This window comes from Schistocerca cancellata, chromosome 5, assembly GCF_023864275.1.
Source record: "Schistocerca cancellata isolate TAMUIC-IGC-003103 chromosome 5, iqSchCanc2.1, whole genome shotgun sequence".
In the NCBI taxonomy this organism is placed as follows: domain Eukaryota; kingdom Metazoa; phylum Arthropoda; class Insecta; order Orthoptera; family Acrididae; genus Schistocerca; species Schistocerca cancellata.
The window spans coordinates 811,665,724-811,678,741 of NC_064630.1; positions in this window are offsets into that span (position 1 = coordinate 811,665,724).

Genomic DNA, 13,018 nt, shown 5'->3' on the forward strand with positions numbered 1-13,018 from the left:
AGGTGGACTGATAAGATAAGAAATGAAGTTCTTCGCTGTATCCGCGAGGTATCAAATATGAGGGAAATACCGACGAAAAGAAGTGACAGGATATCAGGGAATAACTTCCACATTTCTGAGGGAGGGGTAGAGGGTAAAAAGCGCAGTGAAAGACAGAAATTGGAATATACCCAAAAAATAATGAAGGCATCTTGTTTGTTAGTCTGAGATGAAAAGGTTAGCAGAGGAGAATATATCGTCGCTGGTTGCATAATAACAGAGGACTGATGTAAAAATTGCAACTAAAGGTTTTTAGAACGTAGCAACGTTAAATGAGGTAATCCTGAAATAAGAAAATGAAGCAATAAAAGTAGTGCTATTTGGGGAGCTAAATAACTGATTATATAAAATGCAGACAGGCAATAGTAACAACAGCGTTCATGAAGAAGAGGAATATCTTAATATCTAATATCAGTAGGTTAGAAAGTCTTTTATGGGTGTGTATGGAGTGTAGTTTTGTGTGGAAGACAACTTGGACGACAAGCAGTTCAGAAAAGAAGAGAATAGAAGCTTTTGACATGTGGTGCTAAGGAATGAGGCTGTAGATAAGAGGGTTTGATCGAATAACAAACCAAGCACTGAACGCAATGGGGGAGAAAAGAAATATATGGCACAATTCGACTAAAATAAAAGATAACAAATATATTTGCAGGACACGTCCAGAGGCATCAGTGAATTGTTAATTTTGCCGATGGAGCAGTGCACAAGACAGTATCAAACTCAATGACCAGAATCCAGTGACTGACATCAAGCGAGTATTAATAATAGGGCTTTCCTAAAAGTAGCTTGAAAATTCATGTCAAATAATTTAGATGATAGATGATTTGTTGAAAAAGGTTAATAAATAAACGAAAAATCAAGCAACTAGAAGTAAAAAGACTACCTTTACTGAAATGATCATTAGAGTTATAAAACGTCTCAAAAAGAAAAAAAAATCAAGTAGTTTATGTGAAGAGTTATTCAAGCTTAAGAAGTCATGTTCTTTGCGGTAAATCTAGTGCACCAGTAACAGAAGAACTTTTCCAGTTATATTAAAGTGTGTCATCGTTAGAAACTCGCCATAAGAGAAAATAAGAATAGAAAAGGTTCTTCACAGAGTTGTCGATGAGAGAAACACGTGAGAAACTAAAGGAATGGGTGAAGGGGTAGGCTGAGAGGTTATCACGATGTAAATTTCATGATGCTAAAGGGAGTCTCAGAGAGGAAGAATCGTAGAGGAACACAGAGATTAAGGAATATACAACAAATTATCTAGTAACTTGGATGTGGGTGCTCTGCTAAGAGTGAGTGATTGGCAGAAACGTGGGAATCGGTGGCGAGTATCAACAAACCAGAGGTCTGATATCCTAAAGGAAGTTCCTTGCGGAATCTGACTGAACAAAACATTGAAATAACTTACCGATAACTTTTTCTAAAATAATCGAGAAAGTAGATATCACACGGAAATAAACTTGCTTTACTTTCTGTATCACAGCTCATCAGACATTAAGAGATTAAGAGATAATAACGAAATATAACCGAACAGTCGATTTCGCAAAGTTTCCAAACTTGTATGTGCATTATTTAATACCTTAACTGAAGAAAATGTATTATAGCATTTACTAATGCCACTTACTAATACAAGTGTAAATACGTACACAACTAACAAAAAGCTATCTATCTCTTCTGAAAACGTAATATGTAACATCAGGCAGTTTTAACAGAACCAGCAGCACCTAACCACCTATGCCGGAAGCTCGTAAGCAGCAAAGAATGCAGTGGAATAGCGCACACTGTACTTAAAATCATGTGTGGTAGATAATGTCACTGTATTCGCTACAGCTTTCACAGGTACTCGTTAATGTTTATTTTGTCCGTCTCAGTTGCAGGAATATACAGTTTACTGCTGTAGTGATTACTGGTTTCGGACTGACTCAACCATTCGCAAGCCACACACCTTGTAATTAACAGTAACTAGTCACTCAATGGCGCAGTTTCGTTGTGTTGTCCAGGTGTAACAGTAAATGGATAGGATGTCTCTATAATGAGATATTTATTGCTCACAGTTCGATTTTCTTTTACAAAGCTATTCATGCCTTTTGGCAACATGTTGTACAACTGCCGCAATACATTTTATATTCGTGGAACTGAGACAGACAAAATAATAATTTATCGAATTTTCTTCAATATTATACGATTGCGGAAACAGCATGCCTCGAATCAGCAGCTTATATGCGGGTATATGGATAATGCCATGTCATGGTTCAATTTCTATGTTATACACATATTTCTCGATTAGTAGCCGACTGAACTGGTGAGAGTAATGTATACATCACCCCCTGCCCAGTGCAGCATTATTGTCGAACTCTTTTGATAGTTTCCTTTTTGTATTGGCGAAGAAATGACACTGGTTTGAAATAGCACGTTGTTTTTCTTGCTGTCAAGTGTGAAATTTAAAACAGTTATTACTTTTAAAAAATGTGTTACAGAAATTGATTACTCATGCGTGTTCTTGCACGTGCATCACTTTCAGATTTCAATCGGTAAATATACGAAGGACTTAGAAAAGAGTTGATGTCTTTATAAACCCACTCAGAGACATTTTTACGTTCTAGCTTTGAGACAATCAACGCGCTTGGACATGCGATCGGCTTGACGTCGAGAAACAAGCCATTCTATGTTAAGTGATATCCTCGGCTGATTGAGGAAGGCAGCCCGCTCTTCCTAACTGGTCCTGACTCACTGCATACCTAATTTGAGGCAGGGAACTGCATGTAATACATATTAATAAAGACCAGACACGGCGGACCAGTTCCACCGTAGCACGTGTCCCAAATATGTAAACACGTGTATTGACATTAAATGTGGCGGTATGTAAACTGCCGCGTAGGTCCCTCATCACAATTTCAATATCGCTGTTAGTTTCTACTTCAAACAAGTTAATACCGAACACAGTTGCACGCAGTTATAAAAACAACTAACAACTGTCCAATTTGCATAGTGAGTAACATGTAAATGTTGTATCTCCTGCACACTCTTCTGATTAATACTTTATCGTCTTGCGGAAACATTACGAAGTCAAAATCTGTATCAACTGTCGAACAAGAAAACTCATCTGCTGCGCATTTCTTCTCAACCGTATGGTAGATGAGTTGTCCGTTGAAGCTACTTATTCCTGTACAAGCATGTAATAGAAGGCCTACTAAAAATGAACAACATTGATTTTACTATAGAAAATAGCAATCTCATGTGCCTATTAGGTTGTGTATATATCACTGTACTTTTAAAAGTACATACTTAAAATTTTGGCCATTACGATGACGACGGATTGTTGTAGACTTTCTGTTATCGTAGGTGACAGAGACGTGGAAGCCTGACATAATGGTAGGAAGCAGATTCCTTTGAGTATCTATTGAAGTCGTGTGTACTATGTTCTTTATATATGCTCACGAATTACACACATTGCATAGTATATGATTCCTGAGCATATTTAAAGAATGTAGTGCATAAGACTACATAGATACTCAAAAGTAAGTTTTTCGGTACGTTTCATACGAACATTTTGCCATTTTCGGAACAGTACCAGGATATCGGTTCTTCGCCCAAATATCTTTTTGTTGTGATCCTGGGTAGGGCATAAAACAGTATTTAATGGGAGTTGGGCGACAATATCTAGAGTTTCGTGGTACAGATACCTTCAGCAACGAACGATACTAACGTCAGTTACGGGTCAAGATGTTTGAAATTCTGAGAAAAGTAGGGGTACGCTGCCGGGAGAGACGCGTGATATACAATGTGTACAAAAATGGCTCAAATGGCTCTAAGCACTATGGGACTTAACATCTGAGGTCATATCCCCTAGACTCAGAAATATTTAAACCTAACTAACCTAAGGAAATCACACACATCCATGCCCGAGGCAGGATTCGAGCCTGCGACAGTAGCAGCAGCGCGGTTCCGGAATAAAGTGCCTAGAACCACTCGGCCACAGCTGCCGGCACAATATGTACGAAAGGGGATAATAAGAGTGGACGACCAGGAACGAAATGGCTTGTGCAGTCATCTCTGGCGGCTCTATGTAATCTGGGAGGGAAGCGAAAATAACTAGAGGCATGACAATTTCACTGTGTTCGCTCTTCTGTCTCACAGTCATCTCAGTTTCAAACTGTCAGTTTTGTTTTCGAAATAAAAATACCTGTTTTAAAACATGAATGAATTAGCGGAGTTGTAGATGCTGCTCCTTCAAAAGCAGCATGACAAGAACCGGAAGGGAGGAAAAATTGTATTGGTTAAAAAAAGAGAACAAACTTGAAATTAGGATCAGAAAAAAATGTAAGCAAATGATTTCAGAGTGAATATATATCATTCCATATGTACGGCACATTTGTTTATTTTATTTTCATTGAATTACATCAGAAAACTGGTAATAATTAACAAAACTATCTCTTGTGCATTTTGTCCAGTGCGATATACATCCTTTTAATAATCCTGCTGGCTATCCTGTTGTCAGTACCAAAGACATCTCCAATGGACAGAAGGAAGTCCCCAGAGACAAATATCTGAGTGTTAGCAGTAGGTGCCTCATTGGTGAAACAGCCATTTCTGAAAAAAAAGAAAGGAATGACATGAAACAATTTCTGTGGCAATTCACTAGAAATTTAAGAACATGACTTGACAGTGACTCCTTTCACAGTTATAATTACGTAGATTCAATAACTAAAGACTCCTCTTAGCTAAATGACATGTACCTACGCGTACTTATAAAACACGGATAACAAGTAGTTGATGGTAAATATGGACATAGTTATGTGCGTAATACAAATAACTGAAAAAACGCATCTGTAATTTATAGATTTACTTAAAAGAACTGACCTTCCTCCTGATTATACTGTGTTAACTTAGTCTGAGTAACCATAAGTAATTTACATGCTTGTGGGAATTTGGTGCTCCGAAATATTCACTAAAAGATGGAAATTTGCTGTCGCAATGGGAGATAAGAGTTAAGGAGATAGGAGTTGACAATATTTCCTGTTATAGAGATGGCTCAATGAACTCTGGACATTAGTGTGGTCTCAAACTTTCACTTACATTAAACAACCATCCTAAGCCATCAACTTCAGAAAAATTGTACCTCACGCAAGTACAATATAAGATATTTCAATTTAAGTTTTCTTCCACTGGCCATAATTCGACTTAAAGGAGATCACTCACATACTTGATATTCAAGGACAGCTAAAAACACAGCATTCCAGGCACTCCTTCCACATGTGACAACTATATAGGTTCAATAATTAGACAGCTGTTCTGTTCTTATAACATAAATATATAGCAATTATTTTATGATAAATATGGATGAGCTTATTTGGATAATAATAATAATAATAATAACTGAGAAACACAACATGTGTGTTCTATGCTGAGGAAAGAAATAAAATAAAAAGAGAAGAAAAAATACTTCCATATTATTTTTACTGTGTCCAAGTTAGCTAGAGTAAACGCAAGTAGTTCACAGGCTTCAGTGAATAATGGTTGCTGCTCTGAAGCATGCGATTCTAATAATTTCGCTAAAAGGGGAAAGGCTTTTCTGACACTGCTGTGGCGTTCGCAGAAAGGGTCGTTCACAATAGAATAAGAGTGGAACAATATTTTCTTGCCAACAACGTAACGTGGCTGAGTGAAACTGGGACACTACTGGTTCAAAACGTTTGTTACATAAAAATCTTATTTTTTTGGTCTAAAAGTGCAAAAGCTGTTAATGCAAATCGTACCCATAACTGGTGTGGTTTTTCGTTTTTCTTAAGTATATTATGGAACTGTTGGCTAACTAAAACGAAACAGGCCTTTCCACTACCGCAGCAACTATAACACACGCCAGATAAATAACACTATTTTAGCACAGATCTCCATTTCAATGTGCCTCATTTACATTCATAGTACAACGGATTCACGAAGTACTGGAATCAAATGCATATTACTACAAATTAACAGCATTATTTTAGAAAACATAAATAGTCCGCCATATGCTCCAGTTTTCCACGTAAAAGACTGAAAAGACGAAGTACGACTTCCTTTGGTAAGTGAAATATGGATATAAATTCGGAATCGTCGAATTCTTCGAGGTAATTGGGGCGACGTCTCCCTTTCTTCTACTTCCTCATTCTCGTAAACAGTTCAACGAAAATTTCGTCATCGCTGTCTCGATCTGTCACTACTCCTGCCATCTTAATTTATTTCTTGGTTAAGCTTGGGAACCGGCCAGAAATCGGCGGTTATCTTCCTCCGAGTTTATTCTCCGGTTAGACGATATTCTGGAGTCGTAAAACGCGTTTCTCACGTTGTTCCGAGAATGGAAGCTCTGACAGGAGAGTGTACGACCGGCTCTAAGAGTGGAAAGCATGGACCACCGATACAGTCACGGAACCGACGGAGAAATGAGGTTAGTTAGTTTACATCAGGGTTTAATTGCGTAGTTTTAACATCTTAAATCAGCTAGTTGCTACCATCTATGACTCTGGCGAATATATTCGTGTTCATACCTGCTTTTGGAGAGATTATTTATTTAAATCAGTAACCATTTATGGAGTCATTGGCTGTATCCAGGACACAGTTTCATGTTATGATTTTATGTGTCGATCCACCTACACCAAGGATATAGTTACAATCCTTATGTCCACTTGTTAATTGTTTATTTGTTTGATTCAGGGGTAAGTCATTTGTTTGATGTCCAACGGTAGTAAATCAAGTTGTTATAGTGACTTTTGTAGTTAGACGACCCCCATCATTAATATACTCGTGTGAGATATGGTACCTGTACTTCCATGCTTATTGGCCACCTATAGTTACTTTCATTCAATAACACGTTACCTGTTGTGCGACATTGTGCCTCATGAATCTGCATGACCTCATGGGGAGCTTCCTTTCCTGTTAGTCACGGGGGTTCAGACTCATAGCATCTTATGGGTATGCTAAATAGCTATATCGACACATCACATTGAAATTTTATCGACCCTTAGCCGGAATTTTTGAAGCCTAGAATTCTCCGATTATGTAGCCAAAATTTCGGATCAATAAATCTCACTATTTGAATCATTCGTCTACTGGTCGCATTTTAACTGGAAATGTAGTGAATACCATCACAAAAATAAAAGAACTTCGAGACTTTAAATTAGTCATAAATTGCTTGTGCTGTAATAATTTGTGGCACTCTTACTGCAAAGGATGATGAGAAGAGTCTATCGTTGTCTTGTGTTTCAACGTTGCGTTTTTTGGGGAAATATACTCCTGGAAATTGAAATAAGAACACCGTGAATTCATTGTCCCAGGAAGGGGAAACTTTATTGACACATTCCTGGGGTCAGATACATCACATGATCACACTGACAGAACCACAGGCACATAGACACAGGCAACAGAGCATGCACAATGTCGGCACTAGTACAGTGTATATCCACCTTTCGCAGCAATGCAGGCTGCTATTCTCCCATGGAGACGATCGTAGAGATGCTGGATGTAGTCCTGTGGAACGGCTTGCCATGCCATTTCCACCTGGCGCCTCAGTTGGACCAGCGTTCGTGCTGGACGTGCAGACCGCGTGAGACGACGCTTCATCCAGTCCCAAACATGCTCAATGGGGGACAGATCCGGAGATCTTGCTGGCCAGGGTAGTTGACTTACACCTTCTAGAGCACGTTGGGTGGCACGGGATACATGCGGACGTGCATTGTCCTGTTGGAACAGCAAGTTCCCTTGCCGGTCTAGGAATGGTAGAACGATGGGTTCGATGACGGTTTGGATGTACCGTGCACTATTCAGTGTCCCCTCGACGATCACCAGTGGTGTACGGCCAGTGTAGGAGATCGCTCCCCACACCATGATGCCGGGTGTTGGCCCTGTGTGCCTCAGTCGTATGCAGTCCTGATTGTGGCGCTCACCTGCACGGCGCCAAACACGCATACGACCATCATTGGCACCAAGGCAGAAGCGACTCTCATCGCTGAAGACGACACGTCTCAATTCGTCCCTCCATTCACGCCTGTCGCGACACCACTGGAGGCGGGCTGCACGATGTTGGGGCGTGAGCGAAAGACGACCTAACGGTGTGCGGGACCGTAGCCCAGCTTCATGGAGACGGTTGCGAATGGTCCTCGCCGATACCCCAGGAGCAACAGTGTCCCTAATTTGCTGGGAAGTGGCGGTGCGGTCCCCTACGGCACTGCGTAGGATCCTACGGTCTTGGCGTGCATCCGTGCGTCGCTGCGGTCCGGTCCCAGGTCGACGGGCACGTGCACCTTCCGCCGACCACTGGCGACAACATCGATGTACTGTGGACACCTCACGCCCCACGTGTTGAGCAATTCGGCGGTACGTCCACCCGGCCTCCCGCATGCCCACTATACGCCCTCGCTCAAAGTCCGTCAACTGCACATACGGTTCACGTCCACGCTGTCGCGGCAATCTACCAGTGTTAAAGACTACGATGGAGCTCCGTATGCCACGGCAAACTGGCTGACACTGACGGCGGCGGTGCACAAATGCTGCGCAGCTAGCGCCATTCGACGGCCAACACCGCGGTTCCTGGTGTGTCCGCTTTGTCGTGCGTGTGATCATTGCTTGTACAGCCCTCTCGCAGTGTCCGGAGCAAGTATGGTGGGTCTGACACACCGGTGTCAATGTGTTCTTTTTTCCATTTCCAGGAGTGTATTTTGATGTGTTCGTGGTTTTTGTAGGATTTTACTGTATTTTGCTATGTGTCTAGGTTAAGAATTTGCTGATTATGTAGGAGTGTTTTGAGATTTAACAGAGGTTGGTTATGCCAAGGATAACTCACGCTTGGGCACATACTTTAAAAAATACGAGTACAATTGATAGGAAAGAAACGAGTCCATCTGTAACTGTAACATGTGAGCTTATATGGAAGTCGAATAAGGCAGTTCACAGGCTAGAGAAACTCTTAAGACTAATAGAGAAGACTGGTAGCGTTGTATAGTGAATTAAATAATACGTTAATTAACAGGGAACAGTCGCACTAATGGAACACTACGTAACTCTGGTTTTGAGGCTGTGGCGCGGAATGTCACCGATCGTTCACCTACTCCTTCTTCTCCGTCACCATCGACCTTCAGTCATTATTAACTGAAATGATACCAAAAAACAAGTGTTAATACGAAAAGAAAGATGAGCGTTAAATAAGACGGAAGAGCGTCACTAAATTTCTGCTGAGCGTTATAGAAGAACGGAATAATTTTTAGAGAAGGCAGGAGAGATTTCTGTGGCACTTGCTATACTCGTACTTAATAAATAGTAAGACCAAAAGAATATGTGCGAATCAAGAAGACAGATGAAAAATAAGCATACCGAACTTTTCAAGAATTCGAACAGCAGCTAACCAGTTACGTAAAACGATGTGACGATATGATACTAGAACTGGATAAAAAGATTAGGAAAAAAATAAGTCAAAAGACAAGAAGAAATATATAACTGTGGAACAAATAAGCACTTGTGAAAATAAATGAGGAACGTTACTCAAGAAGCGAAGTGCACAAATGATGAATTACACACGAACGTTGGTGTCGTTAAATATAATGACAGGTTAGGAGGAAATAAGAGTATTGTTCCAATTTTAAAAAATACAGACAGTCATCAAGCATCAAAGCTGTGAAATACTGGTTAGAGTTATTTAAGGATAGACAACGTAACAGTATTCAACAAGGAGTACGAGGATTCAAGATGCGTTACTTAGTGAAGAAGATCTGTGGGAAAAATAGGAGGCATTATGTCCGTCAACAGAATCTAACATATAAGCGGTGAACCTGTACCACCACCTTTGAATGTACACTCAGTAGTTCCGGTAGGAACAGAATATCAGGACGTCAAAGAGAACGAAATTAGAAAACATTTTGTTTCACAGGAGTACTTCGTGTTACCAGACAGATTGAACAGTTTGTGTCCCAAAATTTTGATCGAACAGTTCCAGGACAGACTTCCGAGGTAACAGTCTGCCACTTGTTGTTGTTGTTGTCTTCAGTCCTAAGACTGGTTTGATGCAGCTCTCCATGCTACTCTATCCTGTGCAAGCTTCTTTATATTCCAGTAACTACTGCAACCAACATCCTTAAGAATCTGCTTAGATTCTTGGTCTCCCTCTACGATTTTTACCTTCCACGCGGCCCTCCAACAGTAAATGGTGATCTCTTGATGCCTCAGAACATGTCCTACCAACCGATCCCTTCTTCTAGTCAAGTTGTGCCCCAATCCTATTCAATACCTCCTCATTAGTTATGTAATCTACCCATCTAATCTTTAGCATTCTTCAGTAGCACCACATTTCGAAAGCTTCTATTCTCTTCTTGTCTAAACTATTTATCGTCCATGTTTCACTTCCATACAAATACTTCCAGAAACGACTTCCTGACTCTTAAGTCTATACTCGATGTTAACAAATTTCTCTTCTTCAGAAACACTTTCCTTGCTTTTGCCAGTCTACATTTTATATCCTCTCTACTTCGACCATCATCAGTTATTTTGCTCCCCAAATAGCAAAACTCCTTTACCACTTTAAGTGTCTCATTTCCTAATCTACACTCCTGGAAATTGAAATAAGAACACCGTGAATTCATTGTCCCAGGAAGGGGAAACTTTATTGACACATTCCTGGGGTCAGATACATCACATGATCACACTGGCAGAACCACAGGCACATAGACACAGGCAACAGAGCATGCACAATGTCGGCACTAGTACAGTGTATATCCACCTTTCGCAGCAATTCAGGCTGCTATTCTCCCATGGAGACGATCGTAGAGATGCTGGATGTAGTCCTGTGGAACGGCTTGCCATGCCATTTCCACCTGGCGCCTCAGTTGGACCAGCGTTCGTGCTGGACGTGCAGACCGCGTGAGACGACGCTTCATCCAGTCCCAAACATGCTCAATGGGGGACAGATCCGGAGATCTTGCTGGCCAGGGTAGTTGACTTACACCTTCTAGAGCACGTTGGGTGGCACGGGATACTTGTGGACGTGAATTGTCCTGTTGGAACAGCAAGTTCCCTTGCCGGTCTAGGAATGGTAGAACGATGGGTTCGATGACGGTTTGGATGTACCGTGCACTATTCAGTGTCCCCTCGACGATCACCAGTGGTGTACGGCCAGTGTAGGAGATCGCTCCCCACACCATGATGCCGGGTGTTGGCCCTGTGTGCCTCAGTCGTATGCAGTCCTGATTGTGGCGCTCACCTGCACGGCGCCAAACACGCATACGACCATCATTGGCACCAAGGCAGAAGCGACTCTCATCGCTGAAGACGACACGTCTCCATTCGTCCCTCCATTCACGCCTGTCGCGACACCACTGGAGGCGGGCTGCACGATGTTGGGGCGTGAGCGGAAGACGGCCTAACGGTGTGCGGGACCGTAGCCCAGCTTCATGGATACGGTTGCGAATGGTCCTCGCCGATACCCCAGGAGCAACAGTGTCCCTAATTTGCTGGGAAGTGGCGGTGCGGTCCCCTACGGCACTGCGTAGGATCCTACGGTCTTGGCGTGCATCCGTGCGTCGCTGCGGTCCGGTCCCAGGTCGACGGGCACGTGCACCTTCCGCCGACCACTGGCGACAACATCGATGTACTGTGGACACCTCACGCCCCACGTGTTGAGCAATTCGGCGGTACGTCCACCCGGCCTCCCGCATGCCCACTATACGCCCTCGCTCAAAGTCCGTCAACTGCACATACGGTTCACGTCCACGCTGTCGCGGCATGCTACCAGTGTTAAAGACTGCGATGGAGCTCCGTATGCCACGGCAAACTGGCTGACACTGACGGCGGCGGTGCACAAATGCTGCGCAGCTAGCGCCATTCGACGGCCAACACCGCGGTTCCTGGTGTGTCCGCTGTGCCGTGCGTGTGATCATTGCTTGTACAGCCCTCTCGCAGTGTCCGGAGCAAGTATGGTGGGTCTGACACACCGGTGTCAATGTGTTCATTTTTCCATTTCCAGGAGTGTAATTCCCTCAGCATCACCCGACTTAATTCGACTACATTCCATTATCCTCGTTTTGCTTTTGTTCATGTTCATCTTATATCCTCCTTTCAAGCTCTTATAAAATAAATTATTTGCGCGCATTTTCGGGAAGAGGCAACCACCACAATGCGAGTGGTATTGGCAAACTGCAAGGACCTACGATGGATTCAAACAGGCGTTTTTGCACTAATTTTGGGTGCAACAGAATCAGTTGCACGTCAAATTAGACGTTTTGATGATGGATCCATAAGCAGGCTCATAATTTCGTAACCCAGTTCAGTACTTCAAAGACATTGTCAACAGATATCAGTTTTCGGACACCTGTTTGAGCAAAGAGCTCATTTATATCTGCCAAATCATATTACCTAACAGAATTTGGAAAGGTATTACATTGCCTGTTCCTGGAATGAATTATGCAGGCGCATATTTGCAATTACTTGAGCGGCTTTGTTACGATCATGAAGTTAATGTCAGAGAAGCAATGTACTTTGTGCAAACGCACTATGGCCCATAACATGTACTGCTTAACATAAACTGGTGAGAAAGGCATCAACCTCGCAAAAATGGTAACAGTTGAAATAGGAACCGTCCTCATCTTTCATGGGTGCCGCCACATCAGACAGATGAGGGCATGATGATCAAAGATGTGTAATTCGTAGAAGTACATGGTCCAGATCCGTGAAGAAACCCAGAAGAAAATGACAAAGAGAAGAGAATGATATAATACGGAATAGCGACCAAGACTTTGTCGTTAGACAAATTTCAACTTCCAGAAGCCTAAGTTATGAAAACTTAAAGAACAAACTTTTGGAAGCTGTCTCTGAGATCGCAAGCGTCAGAAGATATTGTATGTGAACTTGGGAGAAATAACAGTACATGTATGTAGGACATAAGGAGCAAGTTATCGGTACTTAATATGGATGTATATAATATGTGTGATAAAGATAAGAAGTGGCCAATGTTTAGGATGCAAGGGATGAG